We start from the raw sequence: 13,803 nt of genomic DNA, 5'->3' as shown, positions 1-13,803 counted from the left end.
TGTGTGGTGTGCACGCAGCAGTTCACGTCTTAGACGGTTACAGAGCATCATTTCAACTTCTGCATAAGAGCACAAGAATCCCCTGATTCAAATGGCTGCCCAGCTAGCAAGGAAAGAGCACCGCATAATTTGTATCCTTTGAATGGAGCCTGGAATCTTGTTGGCTGTCATCACATATTAAGTAAAAGTACAGAATACTACTGTATGGTGTTGTCAGTGGAAACCCTGACAGCATAGGGGAATAATTAATATAGTATGATTCTCTTTTGGAAGCCACACTTCACTTTAGATTTTGCAGAGTGATCTTGGGTGAAGTTAATATTTGGATTTCAGTCCTAGATAGACATTAGGAGACCTTAGAGAGCTGGAGCAAAGTGATGTGACAGTTTGATACTTCCTTTAGAGGCATCTAACCTCTTCTGTTTGAAGTTAATTTGATTTTACCTGCATAGGAAAGGAAACTTGGGAGATGATTTTTTATTAGAGATACGCTGAATCATTCAGTTTCCAAATGTGCAAACTGGAGGAAATCGAAAAGTCCTTGAAGACTGAAGCTTTTGGTGCATATCCAAATTTCACTTCAGATTATTTTTCTTGACAAAAGCCAATGTATCAGACACTTTTTAGGGACATCCTCTTAAATCATTTGAAAATTTAAGTGAATGTAAAATGCCCACCAATTTATTCTACTTCTATTAGTTAGATGGCATTTGGGAATTCTTTTATTGCCATTTTTATATGCACAGGGTGTCTAATGTCTTCCTGGGTGTTTATTTCTTGACGTCCTAGAAAAGAAGTAAAGGAGGACTACTTTTTAGGATAAGCACAAACCTTTTATCAGTACGTTAAGGCCTTTTAAAACCCAGAGCTGGGGAAAACTGTTGGAGGCTATTCTTACATATGCAACAACACAAATAACAAGACATTCAACAAGACATATGTTTGTTATGTGATATAAGCATCGGAGGGGAATTGGTTGCATGACCCCTCCCCATTCAGATGGAAAAATCTGTAGTCACTCAAGTCCCTTATGTTAAATAGGTGTAGTATTTTCATATAACCTAGGCATATTCTCTTGTGTACTTTAAATCATCTCTAGATTACTTATAATAACCAATACAAAGTAAATGCTATGTAAATAGTTGTTATGGTATATTGTTTGTGTTATTTTATCATATTTTTATTAATTTTTTTTAGCTATCTTCTCTATTTTGTTGGCAGAATCTGTAAATGTAGATTTTCAAATTCTCCGTCACTTATTTTGAAACTACTCAGGTTTACATCTCTTTGGGACTCCACCCCAATAAGATGCTGTTTCATTTCTTACCTTAACTTGGTCGTAATGTGGATAAAAATATTATATTTTATTGTTAGCCTCTAAAATGTTCTAATAATTAACTAATAATAATCTAATAATGAACCTCATACCTTCTAAGATATTTCTATTACTTACAGATTAATTTAAAAGTTACCACTGTCACATAGATTTACAGATGAGAACGTTCCCTATCCAGGTCCTTCATCTGAGACCTAGGCAGAGATCCATGTGTTTGAGTTTAGATTCCTTTTTTTTTTTTAGGACAGTGTCGCTCTGTCACCCAGGCTGGAGTGCCGTGGTATGATTATGGTTCAATGCAACCTTAACCCCACAAGTTCAAGTGATGCTTCTGCCTCAGCCTTCTCAGTAGCTGGGACTACAGATGCACATCACCATATCCAACTATTTTCATTTTTGTTTTAATAGAGATGAGGTTTTGCTATGTTGCCCAGGCTGGTCTCGAACTCCTAAGCTCAAGCAATCCTCCTGCCCTGGACTCCCAAAGTTCTAGGATTACAGGTATGAGCTACCATAACTGGCGTGATATAATTTTAGATGTAAATATAATAATGTATTTTTAACTCACCATAAAAGTACATTGCATATTCCCCAATTCTATTTTAATTAGGACAAGGCTAGAAATGCATATAATACTGGGAGGCATATGAGACAATCGTTATACTGATTGAACAGATGAGAAAGCCATAAAGATACTTGCTCAAATTCACACAATTAATGGTAGATCTGAAACTGGAAATGAAATTTCTCAATACCTTGACCCTCATCTAGTACCTAGTAGGTTTTGATCACTAAGAAAATAAACAATCTTGAATACGAATGTTGAATAGAGAAAAATAAATGAACTTTTATTAACTTGTAATCCTCTGGCCTTTTCATTCTCAGAGGTTGTCAGGGTTTATCACTTGTTAGAAAGCATCTGTTGTAATTTGATGTGATACAATGGAATGAGTTATTACTAGCTGTGCATCTTCAGGAAAGTTGCCTAACTTTTGATATCTGAAAATGGGGATACAAAAAGCTGACATCAGAGAATTGATATAACAATTAATGATCACGACTGCAATGCATACTGACTGGTACATATTGGGAATAATCAATAATGGCTATTCTTGTTAACATTAACTTTGAAATTAGTAATAATATCATTCACATATTAGATGGGCTAAGTAAGTCCATTCTTCTGGAAGAAAACACTAAGAAGTATGCTTGCAAAAACAGAAGGAGCTAGATCAGACATTATATTTAAAAAAATGGTAGAATTATGAATATATCTTTTTACCCAGAGTGCATTGAGAGGATTTTTAGCAGCAGAATTTGATGTAGCATATTTATCACCCGTCTAGTATTGACATCATGTTTTAAGCATTAGAAAAGGACCTGGCGGGTTGTTTGGGCACAGTATGTGCATGCCCTTTGGGACATGGGGTTTTGTGGTTACCTTCAGGCTCAAGATTCTGGAAGACTCCTTGCATGGGCTCCAGACCTTTGCTGGCCCCTTGGTCCTCTTATTTTCTGTGGGTCCACCTGAAAATACAAAGGACTTCTCTGCAATCTGTCAGAGTCTTTGGGGCTTCTGTAGGATAACTCCCTTTTGCCATTACCACATCTACTTCTAGGCCTTGATGGATAGAGTACCTTGCCGAAATCAAGACTTCTCTAATAGGCTTTCAGATTCTCCCCATGAATGTGGCAGTAGCAGCAGTATTTTCCAAATTCTCCAGTCTTATCTGGGTGTATGTTCTTAGAGTCAGCTCTGTTGGGGAGGAGAGCCACCCCAGCTGCCTCTTTTTCTCTTTGTTTTTCCATCTTTCTCAGCTTTTCCTCCAAGCATCTGAATGTTTTTTTTTTTTTTTTTTTTTTCTGTGTTGCAGGAACTTCCTTTGAGCCATTTGAGTTATTTGCTTTTCTGCAGTATACTCTATGGTTCATAGGCACCTCCCACCTAATGTTGAAATGTGGAAACATCGAAAGTTTTTAAATTTTATTTGACCTCAAAAATTTTTCAAACCAAAAAAACAAATTCTCATTGTATGATCTCATTATGGACTTAAAAAAAAAATCTTAGCATACCTGAAACTGAACAGGACTACACATTTCTCAAATGCTATCAGCCATAGATTCATTGGGTAGGCGAATCAAGAGACAACAAGGACAGAGATAGTACCCAAGACAGAAACACACTGAGACCATGAGTAATTATGATTACTGAGAATGAGAACATACAGGCTTAACCTCTAATGTTCCATCCCCGTTGTTTCTTTTTATTTATATATTTTTATTGTACTTTAGGTTCTGGGGTACATGTGGAGAACATGCAGGATTGTTGCATAGGTACACACATGGCACTGGTTTGCTGCCTCCATCCTCCATCACCTACATCTGGCATTTCTCCCCATGTTATCCCTCCCGGGCCTCCCCACTCCCCCCGCTGTCTCTCCCTTGGCACCCCCACAGACCCCAGTGTGTGATGCTCCCGTCCCTGTGTCCATGTGTTCTCATTGTTCAACACCCACCTGTGAGTGAGAACATGCAGTGTTTGATTTTCTGTTCTTGTGTCAGTTTGCTGAGAATTATGGTTTCCAGATTCATCCATGTCCCTACAAAGGATATAAACTCATCATTTTTTATGGCTGTGTAGTATTCCATGATATATATGTGCCACATTTTCCTTGTCCAATCTATCGTCGACAGGCATTTGGGTTGGTTCCAAGTCTTTGCTATTGTAAACAGTGCCGCAGTGAACATACGTGTGCATGTGTCTTCATAATAGATCGATTTATAATCCTTTGGGTATATACCAGTAGTGGGATTGCTGGGTCAAAAGGAATTTCTATTTCTAGGTCCTTGAGGAATCGCCACACTGTCTTCCACAATGATTGAACTAGTTTACGCTCCCACCAACAGTGTAAAAGTGTTCCTATTTCTCCACATCCTCTCCAGCATCTGTTGTCTCCAGATTTTTTAATGATTGCCATTCTAACTGGCATGAGGTGGCATATCAATGTGGTTTTGATTTGCATTTCTCTAATAATAAGTGATGATGAGCATCTTTTCATATGTTTGTTGGCCTCATATATGTCTTCTTTTGAAAAGTGTCTGTTCATATCTTTTGCCCACTTTTTGATGGGGTTTTTTTTTCTTGTAAATTTTGTTTAAGTTCTCTGTAGATTCTGGATATTAGCCCTTTGTCAGATGAGTAGATTGCAAAATTGTTTTCCTATTCTGTTGGTTGCTGGTTCACGCTAATGATTGTTTCTTTTGCTGTATACAAGCTCTGGAGTTTAATTAGATTCCATTTGTCTATTTTGGCTTTTGTTGCCAATGCTTTTGGTGTTTTAGTCATGAAGCCCTTGCCTATGCCTATGTCCTGAATGGTTTTGCCTAGGTTTTCTTCTAGGGTTTTTATGGTGTTAGGTCTTATGTTTAAGTCTTTAATCTATTTGGAGTTAATTTTAGTGTACAGTGTCAGGAAGGGGTCCAGTTTCTGTTTTCTGCACACTGCTAGCCAGTTTTCCCAACACCATTTATTAAACAGGGAATCCTTTCCCCATTGCTTGTTTTTGTGAGGTTTGTCAAAGATCAGATGGTTGTAGATATGTGGCTTTGCCTCCAGGGACTCTGTTCTGTTCCATTGGTCCATATCTCTGTTTTGGTACCAGTACCATGCTGTTTTGATTACTGTAGCCTTGTAGTATAGCTTGAAATCAGGTAGCGTGATGCCTCCGGCTTTGTTCTTTTTGCTTAGGATTGTCATGGCTATGCAGGCTCTCTTTTTGTTTCTAAGAATGTAGAAGCCATTTCTCAAGACCCAGGAAACTTAATACAATTCTTCAAACTCCTGACTTACTGAGTTCCTTTTCTGTGCAAACCTATTAATCTGAATGACCATTTATATTTTACTTTTCTGAAGCAATCAGCTATTAGGGTTGTTCTTGTATTCACTTAAACATCACTGTGGGAAACATTTTATATTGTGTTAATTTTAACTACTATCTCTTTCCTGGTATCAACTAGATTGTCTGAGAAACAGATCCTTGTGCCTATGGCTAAAACTATGGGTGGTAGAAGCTTATTTTTTCTTCCAGTGTAGGCACTCTGATTTGTGATTTAAACTTTGACCTGCTTATCAAAGAATTTTTGTTTACTGAGTTATGTCTTGTGACTTGGTAAAAAACACTGAATCTAGTAACTAATAAGTGACTACCAAAACCACTTCTTTCAACAGAAAATTTATATCTATCTAGCCTAGGGTAAGATACTGTCTAGCCTAGGGTAAGGTAGGTACTTTTTCCTGATCCAAATCACAAAGGTAACCAAGCTGTAGGAAACACTTTGATATCAAAATAAATCATATCTTACAATCCCTAGCAGTGCTTTGAGTCTTTATTTTAAAAAGACTCAGGATTATATGAACTTCGTAAGGACTGCCATATTATAAATTTGTTATAAAATAGGTACATGATAACAATATGTGAAAAGAATACTTCTGATCCTAGCACCATGGTCAAGCCTGCCCATTTGGTTGTTTTCCTCCAGTCTGGATGGGTTTAATATAATCTATACACATTCATATCTAATTCCTTATTTGACCAGTGAGACACATGTCAGCATAGTTACTGGGCTTACAGTTCCTTTCTGCCACTCACCCACAGAGTGAAGCGAAGATTCACACAAAGTGCTAACTTTAAGAGTTCTTGAATAAGTCATCTAGTCATGAAAACACCCTAAATTCACAAAAAGTAAAATCTTTCTCTTGTTATATATTAGCATGAGGAGGAAGGAGCAGATTATTGGATTTATGATATGTATAAGAAATTAATTCTAAATGAGATTACAAATAGAAATTAATAAGATATGATTTACCTGTTTACCAGTGCTATGGAAATGCCCACCATTTTGTTTGAAATAAAAGCCTCATATATTTTACTTCCCCTATATTTCTCTGTCTTTGCTTCTTCCCCTCCAATACTCTGATGCCAGCCCATGTCTTACCCCTTCTTCCTCTCTAGAATAACATGTTCTCAAGAGGCAAACTTGATCTATCTTGTTCCTAAAATATATTCCTACTTTAATATTGGTTTATTATAGATTACCCCAAAATATCAATAGTAAATATTGTATAGCAGAGTCATTAGAGATCTTATTTTTTATTTTTTGCTCTTTAATTTAGTAGTAAACCAGATAATCAGAAATCCACGTATGTATGAGCAGCATGAATTGGCAACAGTGGTTACTTGAGAGCATCCCTGTTAGACAAGATCTCAAGTGTTTATTCTGAATTCTTTAATCTTGCTTATAATCCTTCACAATGCTCTGGTTTCATCACATCATTATAATGCTATTTAATGTGAAGAACTAAAATGTTTTATATAACAAATACAATTTATTATATTCCATTTTGATGATATTGACTATTTGATGTAAGAATACAAGTTATACGCCTGCAGAAGTTAGTGGCAGAGGCCAGAAGGCTAAATCCAACTGGCCTTTCAATGCCTGTGAGCTACAGAATTAGTATTCATCAAAATTTCATAAAAATACCTTAAGTGTTTAGACTAGTTTCTGTATTTGGCCTGTAGGCTGGTGAACATCAGAGAGGGACTGCAGTTCTTAAGTTAGTATGAGTGACTTTCAAGGTGATTTCAATGACAAGTCATCATATGTATTATATATGTATTATACAGACACATACATATGTGTTTATATTATATATATCATATATATAATATAAATTTTGACTGGCTCCTGTAACATTTATGCCAGAATCTTTATTTTTGAGGTCATTATTTTATTTTTAATTTTTCTGAGTACACAGTAGGTATTTATGGAATATATAAGATATTTTGATACAGGCATACAATGCATAATTATCACATGAGGGTAACTGAGGTGTCCATCATCTCAAGCATTTATCCTTTCTTGTGTTAAAAAAATCCAATTACACTATTTTAGTTATTTTAAAATATACAATAGGTTATTGTTTATCACAGTCACACTGTTATGATATGAAATAATAGGACTTATCTAATTATATTTTTGTACCTATTAACCACCCCCACTTCTCCCAACCACCACTACACTTCCCAGACCGTGATAACCATCCTTTTAGTCTCTATGAATTCAGTTGTTTTAACTTTTAGCTCCCACAAATAAGTGAAAACATGCAAAGTTTGCTTTTCTATGTCTGGCTTATTTCACTTCACAATATGCCCTCCAGTTTCATCCATGTTGTTACAAATGACAGAATCTCATTCTTTTTTATGGATAAACAATTATCCATTATGTATATATACTACATTTTCCTTATTGATTTGTCTGTTGATGGACACTTAGGTTGCTTCCAAATCCTGTCTATTGTGACTGGTGCTTCAATAAACATGGGAATGTAGATATCTTCTTGACATACTGATTTCCTTTCTTTGGGGTATATACACACCAGTGGATTGCTGGATCATATGGTAGTTCTATTTTCAGTTTTTTGAGGAACCTCCAAATTGTTCTCCATTGTGGTTGTATTAATTTACATTCCCACCAACAGTGTACAAGGGGTTGCCTTTCCACATTCTCACCATCACTTGTTACTGCCTGTGTTTGGGGAAAAGCCATTTTAACTAGGGTGGATTGGTATCTCATTATAGTTTGATTTGCATTGCTTTGATGATCAGTGATGTTGAGCAGCTTGTCATACGCTGTTTGACATTTGTATGCCTTTTTTGAGAAATGCCTTTTCAGATCTTTTGTCCATTTTAAAATCAGATTATTAGACTTTTTCCTATTGAGTTATTTGAACACCTGTATGTTCTAGTTATTAATCTCTTGTCAGATGGATAGTTTACAGATATTATCTCCCATTCTGTGGGTTGTCTCTTACTTAACTTTGTTGATTGCTTCCATCGCTATGCAGAAGTCTGTAACTTAATGTGGTCCCATTTTTTCCATTTTTACTTTGGTTGCCTACGTTTATGGGGTATTACTCAAGAAATCTTTGTCTAGTCCAATGTCCTGAAGAGTTTCTTAGGATCATTATTATTAAAGGTTAATTGCATTGTGAGGTCTAGCGAAGCAGAGGTTAAGGTAGAAATAGCCTACATTACTTGATCTTTGAGAGCCATGGTTTATTTCTATAGTATGGTTAGGAACAAGGACTCTGGATCTGAACTGTCTGGGTCTAAATTTTATTCTGATACTATTATGTGAGCTCAGTTTCTTCATCTGAAAAATGGGTACTCTAATTTTGTGAGAGTCACTGTGCTGCACAGCTCTATAGACATTGTATTTTAATGAATATTACATTGGGAATTCTGTAGCAGTGGGCCTTTTCTACTATCTCAGCAGGTTGTCATGAGGATTATATGAGCAAAGTGGTTAAAAGAGTATCTGACTGAACACTGTGTTCATCATTATTTTTGAATAAAAGTGCTTTTAATGACTACTACACCTTAAAAATTAATAGTGCATTCTAGTTCTAATTTTAATGATATCTAATGATGAAATTTCCTCCCACACTACTCTAGTTACTTGTACTTGTTTTATTAAATGCATTTCCAACATATTAAATGGAGTTCATTAATCTTAGAATAATACTTTATTGTAGTGCTACACCGAGGCATTGTGGAGCCTGAGGCAAAAGGGAAAATCAGTAATACTGATCATAGCTTTATTTAAAATTTTAATAGCTTATTCATTGTGGACTTTTTCTTATTAAATTTTTAAAATATTTCATTGAACTATTTGTCGTGATGTAAGATTTTAGCATCCTCCTTTATATTTGTGCCCAAAGTGAGTACCTCACCTCACACCTCACCCAAGTCCTGCCCCTGCTATTTTGGGCTTCATCAGTTACAATGAAAAAAATGGTCCCAGTCTACATGTGGTTAGTACGTCCCTCTTCTCTCATTGACTACAGGAGCTGTAGTCATCAAATCTAACTCTAGTCTCCTGAAAACTGATGTGTTGAATGTTATTCGTCCTAGTGTTAAACTTCATTCTTTATTCTCTAGTTACAAGGCAACTTAGAAAATCTTAGTTTAAAGAATTCCTAACATTCAAAACAATGTTTGTACCTACTTAAATTTGGTCCTAAGGGTGAAGTGAGCACAAGACAAGTGTGACACTAAATCAGAGTGTATAGGACAGGCAGGGGAGTACAACTATCCTGAAATCAAGGGAAAAAGAGAGTGAGATGGAACCTAAGGGGGATATATATACACATATTTACCAGTAATGTTAAGAAAACCACAGCTAGTTAATGAGCCATTTGGTCGAAAAGAGAAAAGGGAAGAGAAAAGTCCCTTTACTTCTACACACTAAAGGCATTAATAGGAGATTGAGAAAGTGTGCCCAGAACCAGGGCTGAATAAGGAAATAGGAACTCATATAATATCCCATGGGGTGGGGAGCATACACTAGAATTGCATCTGTGATTTTGGAATCAGGCTAGATAAAAGCTGAGTTGGATCCCTGCTCAGTCACTTAGTCATTGTGTAATTTGGAGAAAAATGCTTAAATTCTCTGAGCTTTAGTATGGGTATAGAAAATGTCTACTTCATAAGACTGTCATGAGAAATAAAAGTTTATAGATCAACAAGTGTGGAACACAGATAAGGTGATTGATGGTTACTGTTTGGTGCTATAATGATTCACATAAATATTATGGCCAGGTGCGGTGGCTCACGCCTGTAATCCCAACACTTTGGGAGGCCGAGGTGGGTGGATCACCTGAGATCAGCCTGGCCAACATGGTGAAACCCTGTCTCTATTAAAAATACAAAAAAAATAAGCTGGGCATGGTGGTTCATGCCTGTAGTCCCAGCTACTTGGGAGGCTGAAGCACAAGAATCTCTTGAACCCAGGTGGTAGAGGTTGCAGTGAGCTGAGATACCAGCCTGGGCGCAGAGCAAGACTGCTTCTCAATTAAAAAAAGTTATATCAGGAAACATATAAGCTAATTGAAGGTGACCGGGGCAAAGTGGATGTAGGTGGCCAACCCTAATGAATTTTCCACTGGTGGGTTGTTCAACACAGAACAGGGATAGAAGACGGTCAAGTGGCTAGGCCTCAAGTGAGGATCGTGTGTTTATGTAGCCACCAAGAGGCGGCCAACTGAGTGTTGGATCTGCATCTCTGGGCTAATGAGCAGCACAGCCCTCCTCATTTCTGAATAAAGCAGGAACATGATACTAAAGAATATCCACTGGTGTCTCAAGAATGCAAGAGCCTTCAATAAGCCAGTATCGACAGAAACTACATCTAGGAGAGGAGAAAGAGAGAAGAAACCTGTCAGGGCATTGCTCTTCTAGACAGGGAGAGGGGCTGGGACATGGTATAGCCAAGAGCAGGGTATTGAAAGGAGGAGTTGATGACAGTTAGACTTGGGAGGAGATGAGTGCAGATGGCTTTTATTCCACACAGACTTTGGAAACTCATGTAGTAATGACAAGTAGGCTGATACTATTCACTTGAATTGCTGAAAGATAGTTACATTCTCATCTTTATTTCCTCAAACCAGTGTTTAATTAAAAAAAAATTTCCATTTTTTTCATACTATTGTGTTACTGAGTGAAATTATATATATATATATAATTTCACTCAGTATATATATATAATTATATATATATAATTATATATAATTATATATATATATATGCGTTTAGGAATTTTCAGAGCTCAGAAGATCTGTCAGGACATTTTTTGGTTCCCTGTCAAAAGTAAATAAATCTGGTAACCAATGCTTATACAATATCTATGTATCTGGCCAAATCATTTAAAAAATATAGCCATCTGGATATTTGGTCTGGGATGCTCAGTCACTGCTGTGGTCATTTAAAAATTTTCAATGATTGCTTTTTTTTATTGAAATAAGTAAACTGATTATATATTTTGGTAATTTATTAACAAATCTTCATAAGGAAAAAAAATGTGTGAAATTACACGAGACTTTTTTTTTTTAGCAGCTAGTTGAATTTTCTTAGCAATCCAAAAATGTATGCAGACTGTCATTCTCCAAAACAGATCCTTCCTGTTTCTTTCCTAAAGTTATGAGGCATTTCCCCCTTTAATTCATGAGCTGTCATCTCATTCACCTGAGCTACCTGGATGTAGCATTCATTTAATCTTGGACACCAACGTTGGTTTTCTTTGGATTGTGTGAGACTTTGTTTTTGGATTTTTTATTTCACTGAATTTTCGTTGGCAAAAGCTGTGCACCTGCCTGGGAGCTGATTGAGTTTCCATAGAGCCAATATGTTTCTCAGTTCTCCAATTTAAATGCTGCCAAAAATTTTCTAACGTGTGCCATGAGAAATTCAGTAGCACATAAAACCCCTTTCATTAAACAAACAGTTAACTAAGCAACCCCTGGCAAAAGGTGCAACCCATCTGACATCTGAATCATGTGGGACTTTCCACAGAAAATAATTAAAGAATAGATTAAAAAGAAATACCCTACTGCTTAGCAGTTATAATTGAAAAATAACAGTTCTCAACCTGGGGTCTCTATAATTTTTTGGGCCCTTTTAGTTAGAAATGAACAACAGTTACATGTGTTGAATATTTCAGCAAACCTAGAAAAGGTCATATACTTAGCCCACCCGGTATAAGCTAAATAAAACAACTATTTGCATCCAGCTATAATTCCATCAATTTAGTGTCATTACAGAGACTGTCTCATTCTGTCATTTGCATGCATTTAATTTAAAATAAAAAGTATTTATTTTTAAAATAAAAAGTATTCAATAAATTTAAATGTATTACATTTAAAATAAAAAAGTATTAAATTTAAAATAAAAAGTATTTGAAATAGGTAGTATGTCATTGCAAAGCAATGAGGAAAGGACAGAGTACACAGGAAATCATCTGTCTATCTATCTATCTGTCTATCATCTATCTACGTATATCTATCTCACTAATCTATCTCTCTAGAACACATGCATATACATGTACTAAATGGCATATTAAACACATTTAGAAAAATGTAAAAATGCTATTTGTTTAGTAGATAAAGTCAAAATGTAGAGTTCCAGTGAGATAAAATTATGAAATTTGAGAAGTGTTTACGTCAGCATCAAGATTTGAGTGTGATTACTTTACAGAATGCTTCTTTGCTTTCAGTTATAGTCACTTACTAATTTAAATAATGAGCACTCCCCTCTTACCCATTTAAGATCTTAACACTTAAGACCTTACACATTTAAGATCGTAATAGCAACAATAATGACTACCCTTTATTTAGGTACCCAAAACCAAGCACTTATGTGCTTAAATAACATTGCAAATTAAGTTTTCATAATCTCACTTGGTAAACAGGGTAATTATTTCAGCGAGAATAAGCAGCTTGCCCAAGGCAGTACAACTAGTTAAGTAGCAACCCAAGAATTTAAACCTTTGACTGTTTGAAAATATGTAAATATAAATCTTACAATACATTTTTTTAATCAAATTATATTAAAATCACAGAACATACTTAGACACAACTTCTCAGGAACAAGTCTACTTCAAAAAATATTCTCATTGCAGGTGCTGAACACATAAGCACTGGCTGTTATAAATGCCTCCTTTTCCTGTTCCCTTTGCAGACTCTCGGTGGATGTGTGGTTGAGCAGTAAAGGCAGGCAGCCAGGGAAAGAAAGGAGATTCATGCAATTTGGGTAATCCACAAACTGGATTACCAGCTCTCGAAACATCAGGTTGAGGACGCATAGAAATCCTACAGATTTTTACTGCTTTAGGAAAATTAACCATCATAAAAACAGTCCATACAAAGAAAACTGATAAGTTAAACAGTCCATTTCAGGCTCTGGAGGCAAACATTCAAATTCCAAGTAGTCTGCTACTGACTGACTCTGAACTTCAATAGCAGTGTGACCTCAGGCTAGTGCCCTCACCACTTGAAGAGAGCCACCATTAAAGTGGAATAGGAGGTCACTCCACTTCCTTCTTCACTGAGAATAATTCATCTCGTTCACCAGATAACTCCAATATTCTGGCCACCTACTCCTGCTGCTTTACTACAAGGAACTCTTATTGGAATAGAATTAGTGCACTTACAACTACATTAACTGTTTTTGTTGTTTTTCTGATTTAATATATCTCTATGGTTGTATATCTATCCTCCAACTAATAAATTATTGTTCTGGCATAAGGCCAGATTCTCTGATATGATAAAATCAAAATTATTAAACTCATTTATGGATTATAACTTTGCAAATAATTGTAATAACAGGAATATAATTCTAAGCAAGATACAATTTCCTTGGGCTATTTTAAGTCCCTTTAAGTAAATTTGAATGTGTAACTTGCTATGTTTTAGAAAGCTAGATCAACGCAACTTGTGATACATTTATTTTGTCAATACAGAAAACAAAAAAAATTGTATGGCATAATATATAAACTTTATAGGAAATGGGTTGGTTAATTGGAAAGACCCTAACACACATTAGAACATATTATAAGGCTGTGACAATTAG

The 13,803-nt window shown here is 35.8% G+C and overlaps 1 protein-coding gene across 24 annotated transcripts in view; it reads left to right on the top strand.

The window, feature by feature from the left end:
* NRXN1 (neurexin 1) overlaps nucleotides 1-13,803 on the top strand; it is a 1,142,110-nt gene that overhangs the window by 465,047 nt on the left and 663,260 nt on the right. The gene's annotated exons all lie outside the window — the stretch shown is intronic.

Source organism: Aotus nancymaae, unplaced genomic scaffold (genome assembly GCF_030222135.1).
Source record: "Aotus nancymaae isolate 86718 unplaced genomic scaffold, 86718_ANA_hifiasm-v0.15.2.pri h1tg000057l, whole genome shotgun sequence".
Lineage (NCBI taxonomy): Eukaryota > Metazoa > Chordata > Mammalia > Primates > Aotidae > Aotus > Aotus nancymaae.
The sequence above is the reverse complement of the archived record's forward strand: the minus strand, read 5'-3'. Positions and strand labels throughout refer to the sequence as shown.